The following is a 19,965-nucleotide window of genomic DNA, read 5'->3' on the forward strand; positions in this document are numbered from 1 at the left end:
AACACTGATACTCAGTGACCTTTCTGTGTTACTGGTCTCTGCACCAATTGCCAGCAGAGGGCGCCAGAGTCCTTTGAAAGTGGGTTTTTTGCGTCTGTTGCAGTCTTAGCATTCAAATTAGACAGCGTGAATCAAGTTATTGCTTGGGGGTTAGAGGTGGGGGTGTCTTGGAGTTATCTGACTCCCTCTTTCACTTTCTTAAGGAGGGAGAAAAAACTCTTTTCATTAAATTGTAAAAGATACGCCGTTACAGTGTAACTTGTTAATCAAAACAGGCTTCCCAAATCCAAATGCAATTAAAATTGAGTTTTCAGACCTTTATCTCCTTCCTCCTGGGTGTGTAGTCTGCTCTGGGAACTCCTGCTGGGAATATTGCTTTGAAAACACTAATGCGTGTAGCAGGCCCCTGGATATGGCACCAGGGAAGGAGGGGGGCTCTGTACTGTCAATTAAAGTGAAAGGAATCTGAAAGATGAGGGCAGACACAGTGGCGCTCTGCAGTGACAAACATCTCTGCAAGGCCTGAGCCAGAGACCAGTAGCATGATCATTCTTTCTTGTGGTCTTGGATTGAAGAATTGCTACCCCAGAATCACATGCCAGATTCATGGGGAGTTATTTTGTGGGGGAGGGGGGAGAAGAGGAGGTGAGGTACCCTAAAGGAAAAGTGATGCATTGGATGAATTCCTGTCTGATTCCTTAAAAAGCATCTACAGCACACTGTTTAAGAACTTTACCTAACCGTGGCATTCCCAGCGATACAACTCTCCCATTGTAGAGCAATTACACTTGCAGCATCTTTGACCATCTTATGAGCTATTTTGACTCAGTTGAGTATTTCTGAGAAGAATTGTCTGAGGAAATAAAGATGTCAGGCTGTCCAGTTTTTGCTAATTTAAATATTTTTTTCTAAAAATTAGACCAAACTGGGGTAGACCACCTCAAAATGAAGGCATTCTAGTTGCTCCGCTCACCATCAAGTTAGGTATAATTTGACATTTGCATTCCTATCTCTTTTCTTTCAGACTTTGGTTTTCAAGGATACTATGGGAGCAAGAAAGAATGTTATCTGCCTCAGCTTGGGAAACACAAAAGGAGCCCAGGGGGCCTGGGTATCTAATTTGAAACTTAAAGGATGAGTTGGTTCTAGCCAGACATGAAAAGACTGGGATATGTGTTTTGGACAAGAGGAAGGCTCAGAAGGGAGACTGTGCTCTTAAAGCATGTCACCCATTTTTCCAGAAAACAATGCAGTGGAAAATGATGACTGATCATGATACTGCTGTGACATAGAAGAAGAGTTAAATTCATTAACAATGTCAAATATAAGCAATGGAAGAATTTCATCTGATAAAACTTGTTTATTCCAAATTGAGAATTGGATGTTGAATAAGGTCTAGAAAGAACTGTCTATTGCACTGAAGTCCTGTGGGTACAAGAGATTTGGATCTGATCTGAAAAGAACAAAAGAACAATTGATCTAAAAGAACAATATATTTTAACCTGTATTTCTGTGAAATCTGATAGAATGGAGAGAAGACAAAAATCTCTGACCTCAGTAGATTTAATGGGAACTTACTGGACTGGATTACCCACACGACCAACTCATTTCCGATGTAATTTGTTTAATTTGAGATGTTTCAGATCTATTGTTTTATATGTGAACGATTATCAGATGATCTTTCCCAGGCCTGGGAGCATATGCCATGTTTGTGTTGAAACATGCCTTTTCTTGTCACCTCAATTTCTCAACAACACCTAGAGAAGACGTCAATAGAAAAAAATCCCAGTTTGAAATTCTTGTTTTATTTCTGTTTTAGTCACCTGGCTACAAGCAACTGAAAGCAACATCATTATCACCAAAAAGATGTTGATATCAAGAAAGACCTGAGGAAAAGTCTCAGGAAAACGGAACTACATACATTCCCGTGGTTGTCAACTTTTGTGTTTAGGGTCTGAGGAACTGGTATAGGGTGCAGTGGGGGGGAGGGGTAATAAAGACCATCTTCTAGGGAAATCTGGAGGAAGTGAGTTCTGGTGATGTGAATTCTCTGCCTCTAGAGGACAATGTGCATGCGTGTATGCTCAGTTGCTTCAGTCGTGTTCGACAATTTCTGATGCTATGGACTGTGTAGGATGTGACCCTATGGACCAGGCTCCTCTGTCCATGGGATTCTTCAGTCAAGAATACTGGAGTGGGCTGCCATTTCCTCCTCCAGGGGATCTTCCAGACCCAGGGATAGAAGCGGCATTTCTTATGTCTCCTGCACTGGCAGGCTCATTCTTTACCAGCAGTGACACCTGGGCAACCCCTAGAGTACAATATTTGAGGTTAAAAGGAAATGCAGGCATCCTATGGTTCACATCCTAAATGTGATAGAAGGTGAAATGAAAGCCCAGATAGGTTAACCAAGAGGTTAAAGATGCTTCATCCATTAAATAAATATATATATATATGTATGTATTTATTTATATATTTATTTTTGGCTGTGCTGAGTCTTCGTGGCTGTGTGGGTTTTTCTCCAGTTGCAGTGCTCGCACTTCTCATTGCAGTGGCTTCTCTTGCTGTGGAGCATTGGTTCTAGGGTGCACAGGCTTCTGTAGCAGTGGTGCGAGGGCTCAGTAGTTATGGCTCCCAGGCCCTAGAGTACAGGCTCAGTACTTGAGGCACATGGGTTTACTTGCCCCTTGGCATGTGGGATCTTCCTGGACCAGGGATCAAATCCATGTCTCCTGCATTGGCAGGTGGATTCATTACCACTGTACCACCAGGGAAGCCCATTTCACCCATTATTATCAGTCTTAATTCCACATATCACTACTTCAGTCCCTCATATGTTCACAGCCCAGAGGCTTTGGAGTCTCAGTGATGTTCCAGACATGGCCACTGTCTACAAGAAGACAATACACAGAAAATTCATGAGACTGGCAAGCATTTGGTGGTAGGAATTTTGTCTTATTCTATTCACCCTGAACTTGGCATTGCAAAATATATTTTTTGAGTGAATGTATACTGGGTAGTACAGAAGGACACAAGGAAGGTATATGCATGCTGGTGATTCCAAGATGACATCAGAAATGTCTTCATAGGAGTTGTTTTAACAAAACAATGGGATTCCCTGGTGGCTCAGATGGTAAACAATCTGCCTGCAATGTGGGAGACCCAGGTTCAATCCCTGGTACAGGAAGATCTAGAGAAGGGAATGGCAACCCACTCCAGTATTCTTGCCTGGAGAATTCCATGGACTTCAGAGGAGCCTGGTGGACCACAGTCCATGGGATCACAGAGTCAGATATGACTGAGGGACTAACACTTTCACTTTCTTTTCAAAAGAGGAGAGAAAGCTTCCAGATAGACAAGGCAGGGAATGGCATATCAGAAAGAAGAATTAATATGTGCATAACACTAAAAGAATTGTCAAGGTGCCTCACAGAAGAGGGGTGTTAGGTACAGGAGTCTAGAAGATGTTGGAAGAAACACAAAAATCAGATCATGAAGGGTTTGGAGTAAAGTCTTTGGACATGATCGTGTAGCACCGGGCTTCTTGAACCATCTGTGGTGAAGAGGCAGTTGTCGGTTGTTATTCCCAGTTATGTCACAGGCCAAAAGGAGGATGGGGTTTGTGATATAGACGACTCATTATATGGGTTCAGTAACACCCTGTATTTACCCTGTTCAGTGACACAAGTCCACTCATGGCAATGTCAAATGTTTATAAAGTGTCCAAACGCTTGCTCTCCATTTCCACACTTCCCTTATCATGAATAGGCTGGCTGCCCTGCCTCTGGACCACATTTTGAATGGCACAGTTGAGGATGAGAAACCACCAGGAATGATGTCAGCAGGGAAATGCTTCAATCAAATGTGTGTCCTGGGAATGTCACACTGGCAGCAAGGTGGGGACAGACTTACTGAGTCAGGAGATGATGCAGGAAACTGGTGCAGATCTGAACTGGGGTCATGCCTATCCTAATGGGGAACAGATCATGCATTTAAGAACCATTTCCGAGACAAAAATGCCAGGACTTGATGTTGGAAATATGTAAGGAGGCAGAGGGAGGTTTAGAGATTTCTGAAAAAAAGCTAGGGGTGTTGAGATCCAGTTAAGAGGTTTGAGCTTTAAACCTTGAAAGGGGATCCTGAAGACTGTCCCGGGGAAAAGGCTGTGTGTCTTCAGTTGTATCTGACTCTTTGAGACCCCATGGACTGTAGCCCGCCAAGCTCCTCTGTCCATGGGATTTTCCAGGTGAGAATACTGGAGTGGGTTGCCATTTCCTCCTCCAGGGGCTCTTCCTGACCCGGGGATCAAACTGATGTCTCCTACATTGCAGTATGATTCTTTACCACTAAGCCACCTGGGAAGAAAATAGCTTCACTAAATAAGGGAACGGGGTTTTTCTTAGGCCTAAAGAAAGATAACACTCAAACTTTAAGAACCAGCACTAAGCAGCCAAATTGGCCTAAACATATATATATATACACACACATATACATGCATACATAAAATTTGGGCTTTGTTGCAGCAATGCTGTTTTGCAGCAGAACATTCCTCTGCTCTAAAGTCATGAACAAAATTACAGATTTCTCAGTGTAACCAGATCCCAACTTCCTGTTTGAAAGCTTCCTATCTTTCCACAGACTCAAAAACAAGCTCCAGCTGGCCTGATAAAATTAAAATTGCTCTTTAGGTGCAAAGAGTCACCATTTTTGCTGTGCTGCACAGAATGCAGTTTTGCTGCTGTGATTCACTGGGCAGTTTACTGGGGACATGGGGGTGGGCGGACTTGTAACCTGGGACACTAGCTTTGTGTCTCCTATTTGTTGCCTTATAATGCAGAGAAAGAATTCTAGTCTTTCCAGTTTGCTGGGCTTCCTTGGTGGCTCAGAAAGTAAAAAATCTGCCTGTAATATGAAAGACCTGGGTTTGATCCCTGGTTTGGGAAGATCTCCTGGAGAAGGAAATGGCAACCCACTCCAGTATTCTTGCCTGGAAAATCTCTTGGATGGAGAAGCCTGGTGGGCTATACAGTCCATGGGGTCACAAAGAGTCGGACAAGACTGAGCGACTAACACACACTTCCAGTTTGCTAGTACATGCTCAAATCTCCCACCCATTTACACCTCTATACTTCACACAGCTCAGATGTTCTACCCACTTGCTATTTCCCAAATGCAAGAGTGTTTCTTTCCTGTGATAACTCTGGGCCTCCCAACCCCATTGCCAATACAAGGCTTGTTTTAGACAGACTGGATAAGGGCTAGCTTGAACTTCCAGTGCTATGATGAATAAGAATGGTGAGAATAGATATCTTTGCCTTGTTCCTGATGGTAACGGTAAAAGTATTCAGTCTTTCACTTTTAAAATAGTGATATTAGTGACAGGGTTTTTTTGTGCATTTTCTTTATCAAATTAAAGTAATTCTCTATTCCTAATTTGCTGAGAATTTTTATCATAAATAAGTATTGGATTTTGTCAAATGCTATTTCTGCATCAATTGATAAGATCATATGATTTTCTTCTTTAGTCTATTGACGTATTGGATTACATTAATTGATGTTTGAATATTGAACCAGGTCTTACATACCCAGAATACATTGTGGTTTGTTATGACATGTAATTCTTTTTATACATTGCTGGATTCAGTTTAGTAATATTTCACTAAAGATTTTTGTATCTCAATTTATGAGAAATATTGGTATGCGGTTTCCTTTTATTGTACAGTCCTTTATCTGGTTTAATATTTATCATAGTAATACCAAATAAAAACACGTTGAGAAAGGTTTCTTTCTATTCTGTTTTCTGGGAGGGATTACGTAAACTCGGTATTAATTCTTCTTTAAATGTTTGGCAAATTTCTTTACTGAAACCGCCAGGGCATGGAGATTTCTTTGGGGAGAGCTTTATATTACAAACTGGAGCTTTCCAGGTGGCGCTAGTGGTAAAGAACCTGCCTGCCAATGCAGGAGACATAAGAGACGTGGGTTTGATCCCTGGTTTGGGAATATTCCCTGGAGGAGGGCATGGCAACCCACTCCAGTATTCTTGCCTGGAGAATCTCCACAGACAGAGGAGCCTTGCAGGCTACAGTCCCTAGGGTCTCAAAGAGTCGGACACAACAGAAGCGACTTAGCACACACATATTACAAATTAAAATTTTTTAGTGGTTATAGGAACCTTTGCTGCTGCTGCTGCTAAGTCGCTTCAGTCATGTCCGACTCTGTGCGACCCCATAGACGGCAGCCCACCAGGCTCCTCTGTCCCTGGGATTCTCCAGGCAAGAATACTGGAGTGGGTTGCCATTTCCTTCTCCAATGCACGAAAGTGAAAAATGAAAGTGAAGTCCATCAGTCGTGTCCGACTCTTCGAGACCCCATGGACTGCAGCCCACCAGGCTCCTCCGTCCATGGGATTTTCTAGGCAAGAGTACTGGAGTGGGGTGCCATTGCCTTCTCCGATAGGAACCTTTAGCAGCCTACTAAATCTTGACTGAATAGTGGTAGTTTGTGGGTTTTAAGGAGTTAGTCCATTTCTTTAATGTTGTCAAACTTATAAGCACAAAGTTGTATTATTCTCCTACTATCCTTTTAATGGCTGCAGGATCTGTAGTGATATCTTCTGTTTTATGCCTGATGTTGGTGATTTACGTGTTTTCATCTTGTATCTTTGTCAGTCCTGATAAAGGTTTAATAGCTTTATTGAAGAAACTGGCTTTTTGTGTCACTGATTTTCCTGTATTGTCTTCTTGTTTTCAATTGTATTTATTTCTGCTCTTATCTTTGATACTTTATTTTTCCCCTTTGCTTTGTGTTTATATTGCTCTTGTTTTTATAGGTTTTTATTTATTTATTTATTTTGGTAAGAATCCAGATTACTGATACCTATTATCGTCTCTGATGTTTTAGGTCCTATAAATTATCCTTTAAGCATGGCTTAAGATATGCCTCACATATTTGGATATGTTGTATTTTTACTCAGTTCTGTGTATTCTTAAAAGAATTTTCCTTTGAGATTTCCTTTATAATCCATGCATTATTTAAAAGTGTGTGTCTTAATTTCTAAGTATTTTGAGATTTTCCTACTGTTGTTTTCTGTTGTTGAGTTTTAGTTTGACTCCATTATGATTAAATAATGTGCCCTGTATGATTTCAGGTCTTTAACATTTGTTGAGGCTTGTTTTATGGCCCAACTGCCATATATGTGTGCTGGTGCTAGGTCATTTCAGTCATGTCCAACTCTTTGTGACCCCATAGACTGTAGCATGTCAGGCTACTCTGCCCATGGGATTCTCCAGCAAGAATACTGGAGTGGATGGCCATGCCCTCCTCCAGAGGATCTTCCTGACTCAGGGATCAAACCCACTAACATTCCTCTCTGATCCCAAAAGGGGTCACATGGCACATGTATCTGGATTATGTAAACCGTCAATTATATACCATTTAATATGTGTCTCTTATGTCTCCTGCATGGGTTCTTTTACCATTAGCGACACCTAGGATGCCTATATACATATACATACATACATACATATATATATATATGTCTGTATAACTGGATTTTTTTTAAAAAATGCTTTTGGTTGCAAGAGTTATACACTGAATGGAAACTACCTTAAGCAGCAAAGTCTGAATTAATAAGTTTACATAACTAAGAACATTCTACTTTTGCACATGGCTGAATTCAAAGGAGAGAAAAGTCATTCTCTCTTGTCCCACCTCTGTTTTCTGTATTAACTTTATTCTCACTCATACTTTTTCCGCACAGTCTCTAAGATTACTATCCACATTTCTTCACATGATGTTAGCTATTTCAGATAATCTAGATAGTCTCCCCCCCACCCCCACCCCTGCCCCTCCACCCACAATGGCTTCAGGAAAACATCTGAGGGTGGCTTTGATTTGTTGGGGCCTGTGTCGTGTCATCATGCCTCAGTCAGTCACTGTGGCCAGGGAAATGAGATCTTCTAATTGAGCAGACTGGCTCTTGGTCTGACTCTATGGGCCATATGATTGACCAGCTCAAAAAGAGTAGAGTGGTGGTGGTGGAAAAAACTGTGGTGGGTAAAGAGCAACCCAAATCTTCTACAGCATCCTGAAGTCAAAAGATACTGTCACCCAAAATATATCTCCCCTTTTGTATACTTCAAGCAGAAATGATATGAGTATGTGATGAGGCAATAACAGTGCGAAACCAAAATGAATCCCCATTTATATAGGCATCTTTAACAATCATATTTATTCTCTTCTGCATTGTTAAGCAAGCAGAAATTAGTGGGTGCAAAAATCCTTGCCCCATGTGTTGAAAGATAAGTGAAACATGTTAATCACTCAGTTGTGTCCGACTCTCTGTGATCCCATGGACTGTGGCCTGCCAGACTCCTCTGCCCATAGAATTCTCCAGGCAAAAATACTAGAGTGGGTTGCCATTTCCTTTTCCAGGGGATCTTCCTGACCCAGGGATTGAACCTGGGTCTCCTGCATTACAGGCAAAGTCTTTACCATCTGAGCCACCAGGCAAGCCCAAACAAGCAGAAATTAGTGGATGCAAAAATCATTGTGCCATGTGTTGAAAGGTAAGGATTATTTAAAAATATTTATTTATTAATCTGGCTGCACTGGGTCCTAGTTGTGGCATGTGGGCTCCAGTTCCCTGACCAGGGATCGAACCCAGGCCCCTTGCCTTGGGAACGCAGAGTCTTAGCCACTGGACCACGAGGGAGGTCCCGAAAGATAAGTTTAAAAATAGGGGGTAACAGGAAGATAGGACTTTAATGACGGGTGGATGAAATATACTGAAAGCACTGGAGAGGGCATACCGCATGCCAGGAATGAAGTAGGTACACGTGTGAATAGGCAGGAAGTCTATAGTAAGATGGAGTAAATTGGAAATGGAATTGTTGAGAAGAAAAAAAAAGTTGGAAAAAATTCAGAAAAGTAACAGAATATCAGTTAACATTTATATAAGAAGTAGTGAAGGACCACACAAGTACAAATGCAAAAAAACGGTTGCAAGGAGACCACTGTTCACGTGGACAGCCTGACCTTGCTTTTCTCATTGCCACCACGAACCTCCCCTTCTTCTTTATTGCCCGTATTCAGCCCTAATCTCACCTCTCCTCTCTTCAGTGTCTGTTCACAAACCTCCACTGTAGCACATATGCCCCTGTATTGTAGTCACCTGTTTACGTGGCACTCTCCACCTTGTTACTATTGAATTCCTCAAGGTCAGTGACTGTACCTTATTTGTCTTGTGAATGTGGTGTAAAAAAGCCTTTGGAGCTGATCGGTGCATTATGACAGGAGAGTTTCAGTCTCATTAATTGTAATAGTAGAGGTGGTCATTTCTCCTGGTCAGCTATTCCTTTTGATTAACAAATGTCTCCGTTTCAGAGGAAACTAAGCTTTCCCTTTGAAGGATAGTTTCTTTTAATTGGCTGATGTACGCAAATATGATCATGAAATCCTAGTCAGACATGGAGACCTCCAAATTCAGTGGGAAATATGTGAGCATCGGGGGGGACCTCGACCATTGGGGAAATATGGGAAGTTGAGGGAACCTCCGTCTGTGTGTGCTTAGTCGCTTCAGTGATGTCCAACTCTTTGTGACCCTGTGAACTGTTGTCTACCAGGGTCCTCTGTCCATGGGATTCTCCAGGCAAGAATACTGGAGTGGGTTGCCATGCCCTCCTCCAGCGGATCTTCCTAACCCAGGGATCGAACCCATGTCTCTTATGTCTCCTGCATTGGCAGGGAGGTTCTTTACCACCAGTGCCACCTGGGAAGCCCACAAAGGGCTTATCTCTTTGCTTTGCTTTTGATGTGGAATATCGTGCCTGTGGTGCAGGCAGTCAGGATGAGAACTGCTGGCTTTGTTGGAATGGCATTCTCCCCCAGAACCCATGATTGACAGACTCAACAGCTGTACCACACCGCTGCCTGCATCTTTCAAGACTTTAATGACTGTTTCCAGGTTTCCCTGGCCTATGAATTGTCCCTCTCCTGTTACTCATCTCTCATGGACCATGCTGACATTGTTTGAGTCCAGGCAATCCGCATCAGAAAGTATTCCTGATCCCAGACTCCCCCTCGGCTGGTCCGCTGGGAGTTGGAAATCTTCTCCTATTTCATTCCACACAGGAAGTGATTTTCTCCCGGGAGCACTAGTTCTGGCCACCCTGGCTGCTGATAACAAGCCTCTGTGTCACCCAGGGGGCGGGGCACCTCCTGCCTCTTTTCTCAGTTTTTAGCAACAGCAGCAGCTGTTCAAGTCACACAATTTCTCCCTGTTGTTCTTGATCTCTTTCTTTCTTCAATATTTTTTTAAATGGAGTCTTTACCTTCCTCAAACTGCGTTCCCAACGTGAGGCCAAGAGATTAAATCGCCTCGGGGTAACTCACCCACCAGCTGTTGCTGCTGGCTTCCCATGATTGTCAGTGACTTCATTGAAAACGTATGTGTGATCTTTCAACATATCCACAAGTGGAGGGGGGAAAAAAATTGCTGCTGGTAAAAAGTTTCCTGATGTGTCACTAAGCGCATGCACATGATGAAACGGGATCTCAGGACAGTCATTTCAAATGACTCCCTGGCCCCTCTGCTTTCTCCCTTCTTTTGATTTTAGCAGCCAGAGTCCAAAGCTTTGCCACACAGAGAGTTGGGCTGTTTAGCTGTGCAAGCATGGGGTTCTAGGGGAACGCAGGAAGTGTGAGCAAGGCCTGGCCACCCACTCAAGGCTCATGGCAGTGCTTTTGGCAGTTCAGTTACTGAGTTTCTAGCCACTCTGTGTCTAAGAGTAACCCCAGCCTGTTCAGGCATTTTTTTGGCAAACAGATGGAGTCTTAGTTACATCACTCGGGATCTTCAATGTGGCGCGTGGGCTCTCGAGTTAAGACACAGGCTCAGTAGTTGGAGTGTGGGGGCTTAGTTGCCTGAGGCATATAGGATCCTAGTTCTTTCACAGGGATTGAACCCACATTTCCTGCATTGGAAGGCAGATTCTTAACCACTGGTGAGCAGTCACCTAGTCATATCCAACTCTTTATGACTCCATAGACTGTAGCCTACCAGTCTCCACTGTCCATGGAATTTTCCAGGCAAGAATACTGGAGTGGGTTGCCATTTCATCCTCCATCTTAACCACTGGACTACCAGGAAAATCACCAGAAGTCCTCTTTGAGTAGAAGCTGACTCTGAAGTTAAATTGGGAGCATTCCTTTATTTACTCAGCATTATTAATTTTCTACAAAGCAAGTCTCTATATTATGTGTTATGAATACAAAAAAAGTGTGACATGGCACCTATCCTCTCAGCCTCTCAATGGTGTACAGATATGTAAATATTCAATTAAAATATATTTCACATTCCTGTGTTAGAAATAAACCAGAGTCTGTGAACATACATGAAAAGAGGCAATTCCTGCAATCTCCCCAGACCTCCCAAGGTTATATTAACTGTTCTTCTTAAGTGTGTTCATAGCCCCTGGTTTATCTCTACCACAGGACTGTGACAACAGTAATAATAGCTAACACTTATTGAGGCCTTGCACATGTCAGGGAGTGTTCCATTTGCTTTCTGTGTTTTATCTCATTTAGTCATGGCAACCCCTCTACAATATAGCTACTATTGTTAGCCTCATTGAACAGGTGGTGAAATTGTGACCTTGGGAGATTAAATAATCTGCCCAGGTGATGCTAGAGATAAAGGGTGGATGGTGCCAGTATTCCAATCCAGGTTCTAACTGTTCCATTCAGCTGTCTTTCTGGAGTTAACCAGGAAAAGAAGGGAGAAGAAGTGTTCTAGATACTGGGATCAGCCCAGCAGCAAAGGTGCAGAGCACGGCGAGGACATGGCCATTCCAGGAGCTACAGGAGTTTGGAGTTTCTGAAACCCATGGTGCATCTTGGTATGTGGGAGAGAATAAGGATGAGGAGTGGCTGCATGATAGATTTTGATGAACCTCTTTTTCTGGAATTTTATTTATGATCGTGGCTGATATTCTAAAAACAAAGTCAGGAGAAAAGGAAATAAAAGAAATTCCATGCATTAAGACAAGGCAAGAAAAGAGTGAAAAACAAAATTACATGGATCAGATGAAAGGGATAAACTCATGCAAAAATGGGAGCTCCATAAAGGTTACATAATAATACTTGATGAGGATGAGATAGTCAGATAGCATCACTGACTCGATGGACATGAATTTGAGCAAACTTTGGGAGATAGTGAAGGACACAGGAGTCTGGCATGCTGTAGTCCATAGGGTTGCAAAGGAGTCGGACACATCTTGGCTACTGAACAACAACAATAATGCAAAATTATTTTGTATTAGTTTGAAAACAAAATTATTGAATAATTTTGTATTATTATTACTATTTTGGCCTATTTTATTCACTGATGCCTAGAAAGGTGGAACGGTGCCCAGATTATAGTAAGTAGTCAAATATTTGATTGACTAGATGAATGAATGAATGAGGCTGATAGGATGAGTTAGACCTAAATCACTGAGGTGTTCATGTCCTATCTTAGTAAAGATTTTAAATTTCTTTTTTTTTCTCTGAAGTTTGATTGGAATAATGATATATGTGAATTTAAGAAGAATATCTTTGGTTACCATGGGCACTATGGATTATGGTCAATTTTGGCAAGACACCAGAAATGAACCATTATGTAAGGGGTCTTTGCAGAAGTGTCACAGAGTGCAATGAAAGCTGTGTATTCCTCCTGAGATGTTTCTGAGGAGCCATTTATATGGAAGTATCCAGTAACAGAAGGAAGGAGAAGAGACAGCAGACTTCTGGGGAATGCTTGCATAGGTGGTCAGAAGACCTGTATCCAGGGAAGAAGCTGTCAGAAATGCTTCAGAAAGTGCTCAGAATAAAATGATGAAGGGACAGTGATATTTCAAGCAGGTGGGGAGTCACCAGGGCTAAATGCTTCATAAAGGAAAGGGAAGTAATGTGAGAACTGAGGAAGGATCCTTAAACTTGTCGTTGATGGTCACTAGAGCCCTTGGAGGAGGTCATTTGTCTGAGGGGCTTATGTTCCTGAGAATTCCAGGAGTGAGTGGGAGAGTGTTTGGGAAAGAGTTAGATATGTTTGGGATGTTTAAAAAGAAGAGGGAAAAGAAGATTGACAGAGAGCAAAAAATAAAACAAAGTAAATAGTAATGCTTGTTTGCTTTTTGAATGCAAACTTTCAAAATAATTGAAGAGTAAAGGATTAGCCAAAGGGGAGAAAAGAAGAAATATGAAACTGGATATCAAAGAAAAATGATGAGATTGGAAAAGAATACAGATGAAAGAACTAGACTTGCAAAGCAATGAAAAGCTTTTCTTTCTTAGACAGTAGATTGAGTTAGGGAGAAAATTTGGAGGAAGAGAGAAATGCAGTAAAGGTCTGGGTGTTCTGATAAGATCATTTTGAATGAATGAATGAATGAAGAGTTGAGTCTGACTTCCCTTAGTGGGAGTAGCCTCTTTGGAAACTGTTTGTGGTAGAGACTAGCTTGTGGTAGAGACTGAGTAAATATTTATTGATTGAGTGAATTAGGACTCATATGAAGAAAAGAATTCATTCATGCTGAGACAGCAGGGTTGGCATAACAGCTTTGTGTGTGGAAGTGAGGACCTCACTGTGGAAAGTGGGAACTAGATGTGACTAACAGAGGTACCACTCAGCATTTGAAATCCAGCTGGGGGTGGGCAATTTATAGTTTTGCTGATTAGCGCCATAAGCATTTTTCTCCTTTTCTGAACTCAAAAACCTGGAAATAGAGGGTGGAAATTGGAAAGGCAGATGATGACATGGAAGGTCAAGAAGAGACAGGAGGGGACTTGCACGATTGTAGCTGAAACAGCTACCCTTTGGTCTCTAGCTAGTAGAGGATCAGGAAAGATAGATCTGGGAGAGTGGGGAAGGGTTTAGGAATAGACATGGAAACAAGGGCAAAGAGAAATTTTAGTGGAAATGAAGAAGTGGAATGGGGAAGAATAAAAGCTTGCTTGCCTTTTTAAAACATAGCATTTATCAACTGTTTATATCCCAGGATTTCTTGTATTTACTTAATACTCTTATAAAGAGATAAATGACATGATCATTCCTAATTACTGCAGACAAGGAAACTGAAATTATAGAAGTTATTTGTTCAATGTCACACAGCTTGTAAATTTCAGAATAGGAACTATCACCCTCAGCCATCCAGTTCCTAAATTGGATTGAATTCCTAGCCTCAACATTGTAATGGCACCTCAGGTTGTATTAATACATGAATTTCAGAATCTGAGATATTAGAATTGGATTAGCTTTTGGTGCTGGTGTTATCTCAGGGACGGATCTGTATGTTCAGTGACTGAAGGGCAGTAAAGGTGAAAGCAAAATAGTTTATTCTAGATATTAGGTCAACAGTAGGAACATTATAATTTCCCTGGTCAATTGCCAGAAAAACCTAGGCATACAGAGTTCTCTGAGACAAGCTTCTTTCCCCTTGTAATCATGTGTGTGCAAACACAGATTGATTTAAATTTTCAGAAGCTGAATTAGCATCTGTGTTTGAGAAAGTTGCATAAGATGCTGTGAAGTTCATTTTCCTTGCCTTCTGGGTTCTCAGTGGGTTCCTCAAAGAGGATCAGTTGTATTTCAATAGCATGAAAAGATTTAGTTTTACTCACTGAAACTGTTTCAGAAAAAATAATAAGGACCAATGTAATTCTGTCTGATTTTTAAGTCAACTGCTTGATTGGGAGTTGACTGCTTACTGGCAATTAACCTGGAGTTGAATAGACCTTGTTCTTCCTTGTCATCATCTCAGCCATACTTCGATAGATTTGTCCTCTCACTGAATGTGACATATCCTAGTGAGACACCTATTACCAAAAGATACCCAGGTTTTGCAGATCGTTGTGAAGATACATGGACATCACCAGATGGCCAACACCAAAATCAGATTGATTATATTATTTGCAGCCAAAGATGGAGAAGCTCTATACAGTCAGCAAAAACAAGACTGGGAGCTGACTGTGTCTCAGATCATGAACTCCTTATTGCCAAATTCAGACTTAAATTGAAGAAAGTGGGGAAAACCACTAGACCATTCAGGTATGAACTAAATCAAATCCCTTATGACTATATAGTGGAAGTGAGAAATAGATTTAAGGGACTAGATCTGACAGACAGAGTGCCTGATGAACTATGAATGGAGGTTCATGACGTGGTACAGGAGACAGGAATCAAGACCATCCCCAAGAAAAAGAGATGCAAAAAAGCAAAATGGCTGTCTGAGGAGGCCTTACAAATAGCTGTGAAAAGAAGAGAAGCAAAAAGCAAAGGAGAAAAGGAAAGATATACCCATTTGAATGCAAAGTTCCAAAGAATAGCAAGGAGAGATAAAAAAGCCTTCCTCAGTGATCAATGCAAAGAAATAGAGGAAAACAATAGAATGGGAAAAACTAGAGAACTCTTCAAGAAAATTAGAGATACCAAGGGAACATTTCATGCCAAGATGGGCTCAATAAAGGACAGAAATGGTAGGGACCTAACAGAAGCAGAAGATATTAAGAAGAGGTGACAAGAATACACAGAAGAACTGTACAAAGAAGATCTTCATGACCCAGATAATCACGATGGTGTGATTACTCACCTAGAGCCAGACATCCTGGAATGTGACATCAAGTGGGCCTTAGGAAGCATCACTATGAACAAAGCTAGTGGAGGTGGTGGAATTCCAGTTGAGCTGTTTCAAATCCTAAAAGATGATGCTGTGAAAGTGCTGCACTCAATATGCCAGCAAATTTGGAAAACTCAGCAGTGGCCACAGGGCTGGAAAAGGTCAGTTTTCATTCCAATCCCAAAGAAAGGCAATGCCAAAGAATACTCAAACTACTGCACGATTGCACTCATCTCACATGCTAGTAAAGTAATGCTCAAAATTCTCCAAGCCAGGCTTCAGCAATACATGAACCATGAACTTCCAGATGTTCAAGCTGGTTTTAGAAAAGGCAGAGGAACCAGAGATCAAACTGCCAACATCCGCTAGATCATCAAAAAAACAAGAGAGTTCCAGAAGAACATCTATTTCTGCTTTATTGACTATGCCAAAGCCTTTGACTATGTGGATCACAATAAAGTGTGGAAAATTCTGAAAGAGATGGAAATACCAGACCACCTGACCTGCTTCTTGAAAAACCTGTATGCAGGTCAGGAAACAACAGTTAGAACTGAACATGGAACAACAGATTGGTTCCAAATAGGAAAAGGAATGTGTCAAGGCTGTATATTGTCACCCTGCTTATTTAACTTATATGCAGAGTATATCATGAGAAACGCTGAGCTGGAAGAAGCACAAGCTGGAATCAAGATTACCAGCAGAAATATCAATAACCTCAGATATGCAGATGACACCACCCTTACGGCAGAAAGTGAAGAAGAACTAAAGTGTCTCTTGATGAAAGTGAAAGAGGAGAGTGAAAAAGTTGGCTTAAAGCTCAACATTCAGAAAACTAAGATCATGGCATCCAGTCCCATCACTTCATGGCAAATAGTGGAAACAGTGGCTGAACTTATTTTTCTTGTCTCCAAAATGACTGCAGATGGTGACTGCCGCCATGAAATTAAAAGACTCTTACTCCTTGGAAGGAAAGTTATGACCAACCTAGACAGCATATTAAAAAGCAGAGACATTATTTTTCCAACAAAGGTCCGTCTAGTCAAGGCTATGGTTTTTCCAGTAGTCATGTATGGACGTGAGAGTTGGACTATAAGGAAAGCTGAGCGCCGAAGAATTGATGCTTTCGAACTGTGGTGTTGGAGAAGACTCTTGAGAGTCCCTTGGACTGCAAGGAGATCCAACCATTCCATCTTAAAAGAGATCAGTCTGGGTGTTCATTGGAAGGACTGATGTTGAAGCTGAAACTCCAATACTTTGGCCACCTCATGCGAAGAGCTGACTCATTTGAAAAGGCCCTGATGCTGGGTAACATTGAGGGCAGGAGGAGAAGGGGACGACAGAGGGTGAGATGGTTGGATGGCATCACTGACTCAATGGACATGGGTTTGGGTGGACTCTGGGAGTTGGTGATGGACAGGGAGGCCTGGTGTGCTGCGGTTCATGGGGTCGCAAAGAGTCAGACATGACTGAGCGACTGAACTAAACTGTGAAGACACTTAGAATCTCAGAATTGGAAAAAAAAAAAGTTCTCTGTACTATCAGCCTGTGTTGAATAGGTTTTTAAAAGAGATGAGATGGATGATACCTCAGTAATCTCATCTTCATTTTACAATTGGAAAAACCAAGGCTCAGAGAGGCAGAGGTTTTCCTTCCCAGGCTTAGGAAACTCAAAAGTTTTGTTTTTGTTTTTTTGCTAACCCATTATCAAGATTATCTATAGCAGAGCTCATAATCCATTCTCCATTTTCATTTAGCAACAGGTCCAAAGATTTACATGAACATATTTCTTGCTACCTGGCCAAATTTCCCACCTTTCCTTACAACAAGATGTGATCATGTGACTAAATTTTGACCAATGATATATAAGCAATAGTGGCATTGGCATCTTCCAGAAGTTTTCTTTAAAAGAGAGAAGGTATGTCCTTCAACTCTTTAATTCTGTTAAGTTCCTAGAATACACAATTGCTAATTTCAGAAAGAAACTTGGATCATGAGGGTATTTTGGGAATTGAAGGACCAGATATGGAAGAGTCCTGGTTGCTGATAACGGAAAGCCAGTGTATCAGCTGTGAAATGCTTACCTTAAGACTTTCAAATTTGAGAATGAAATTAACTTTTTCTTTTCTTAAGCAATAATTTTCTAGGTCTCTTTTACTCACAGCAGAACTTAGTCTGAATGAATGCAAATATGTATGAATTTTTTTTTTTTTATCTTGGAAATGCTATTCCTGTGTGACTTGGACCTCTGGCATTTGAGTCAGTACTGAAGTACTTATTGTTCCCACCTACTTACTGATAGGTGTCAGTAATCTTGGGGCCCTGCAACATTGGTAGGTTGACATATTTCCTGCCCCTAAATCGTTCATTGTGATGTTTGAGCCTCTCCCACTTCTGAGCAATTAAAGAAAACCTGGATTCTTTGTGACCAGGTAGACACTGAAAACCAAGCTTCATGATCTGGGGCCTCCTGTTCTATTCCAGGAATAGTAACAATTAGCATTTCCCTGGGTCTCTGGGCTTTTGTGACTTGTCCAAGCTTCAGCGGTGCCTCTGGAAAGCCCAAGACTGGTTGGTGACCAAATTCAATCTAATCTTGACCAAAGGAGGCATTTTCCAGGAATGACACATCTTTATATATGGCTCTAGACTGGACTACTTGCAGTAAGGAGTGTGAGAAGGAATTTTGCCATGTTCTAGATTCTTAATCTGAACATATCCCAATAACCATAAATTATGTGAGAAGAGGTACTATGCCAAGCACTGGCAGAATGAGTTGAACAAGAGAGAATGAGAAAAGAAAGAAGGAGGGAGAAAGAAAGGAAGAGTATATTAAAAAAATAAAGAGAATTTGATGCGTAGTGTGAATGTCAAAATGATATGTAAAGTGTGTGTGTGTGTGTGTGTGTGTGTGTGTGTGTCTTTAGGTTAGTTTTAGGTAAAATTCTTTGTAAATGACTCTTGCGTTCCTCATCCAGTTTCTCTCAATCATTAGTGTGTCTTGCTAATAAGGATGTTCTCTTGGATATAAAAGCGTGAATGCCTTTCACTCAATCTCCCAATTAGGAGTTAACTCCACTGCTAGTTTTAAGAAACTTCAGGCCATTGACCAAACACAATCCCCAGAGTAATTAGCTTTAACCTCTCCAACCTTTTTTTTCTCATTTGCTGCCCTCACACGTTGGAGTTTTCTGCAGCTTCCTTGAACTCTGCTGTAGGGAGTCTTCTAGAGGAAATGGTTTTCATGAGGAGCCTTGGGAGATTTGTGAGTTTCTGTGAACACTTGGAGACTCCAAAGCAGCTGGTCCATGACACGAAGATTCCTCTCTTTTAAAATCTCTCATTGCAAAGATCTTTGTTGAAGAAAAATAGGAAGGCTCCATCTAGGCCCCTGGGCTCCTGTGAAGTAATGAAGGTGATGAGCTCATGAACCAAAAAGGAGGAGATGGGAGGTCACCAGCTATTCCATGAGCAGGAAGGAACAAGGTAATGGTAAATTTACGTGTCTCCAACTTAACTGCTTCACTTATGGCTCAGCTGGTAAAGAATCTGCCTGTAATGTGGGAGACCTGGGTTCGATCCCTGGGTTGGGAAGATCCCTTGGAGAAGGGAAAGGCTACCCACTTCATTATTCTGGCCTGGAGAATTCCATAGACGGTATAGTACATGGGGTCGCAAAGTACGGACAAGAGTGAACAACTTTCACTTTCACTTTCAACTTAACTGCAACCTATAGGCAGTTAAGTATAAGCTACTCCTCTGAGCCTTCCAGCAACTATCCGAGTGGTAACATTATGTACAAGAAAAAACAATGAGTGCATGCGTGCATGCTCAGTTGCTTTAGTCGTGTCCGACTCTTTGCGACCCTATGGGCTGGAGCCCTCCAGTTTCCTCTGTCCATGAGATTCTCCAGGCAAGAATATTGGAGTGGGTTTGCCATGTCCTCCTCTAGGGGATTTTCCCAACCGTGGGATCAAATCTGTGTGTCCCCTGCATCCCCTGCATTGCAGGAAGATTCTTTACCCACTGAGCCACCTGAGAAACCCAAACCAATGAGATTACACTTTAAAAATCATGTTATTAAGATAAAATTCCCACTAAAAAGTGTATCATTCCATATATTTCTGTATATCAGAACCAAATCATTTGAAGAACTGCTGATCAGCGTTAAAGATCTCATCCAGGTGAACCCTGATATTCAGAGGGCAGTGTCATTGCTCAAAACATGTTTGGACATTCCTGAGAATTGCCTTCAGGGCTTATAGCACATTCTTTTGAGAATGTTCTTTCTTCCCTATGGTGCTGAATCTTT

General features: G+C 41.6%; 1 protein-coding gene across 8 annotated transcripts in view; it reads left to right on the plus strand.

Moving 5' to 3' along the window:
- The window catches only part of LOC145511219 (uncharacterized), a 321,565-nt gene extending 303,067 nt beyond the window's left edge, over window positions 1-18,498 (plus strand). For 2 of the 8 annotated variants that reach the window (XR_014057665.1, XR_014057646.1), the window contains 3 exons: window positions 8,484-8,570; window positions 11,749-11,900; window positions 17,411-18,498. The gene's annotated coding sequence lies outside the window, so the exon portion shown is untranslated. Of the gene's footprint in view, window positions 1-1,024; window positions 2,017-8,436; window positions 8,571-11,748; window positions 11,901-14,956; window positions 15,089-17,410 lie in introns of those variants that run through there. The other 6 variants (XR_014057658.1, XM_081504081.1, XR_014057667.1 and 3 more) reach the window with 5 other exon arrangements.
- Window positions 18,499-19,965: the final 1,467 nt, after the last annotated feature.

This window comes from Giraffa tippelskirchi, chromosome 6 (assembly GCF_054371585.1).
Source record: "Giraffa tippelskirchi isolate mGirTip1 chromosome 6, T2T-mGirTip1v1.2.pri, whole genome shotgun sequence".
Classification (NCBI taxonomy): Eukaryota; Metazoa; Chordata; class Mammalia; order Artiodactyla; family Giraffidae; genus Giraffa; species Giraffa tippelskirchi.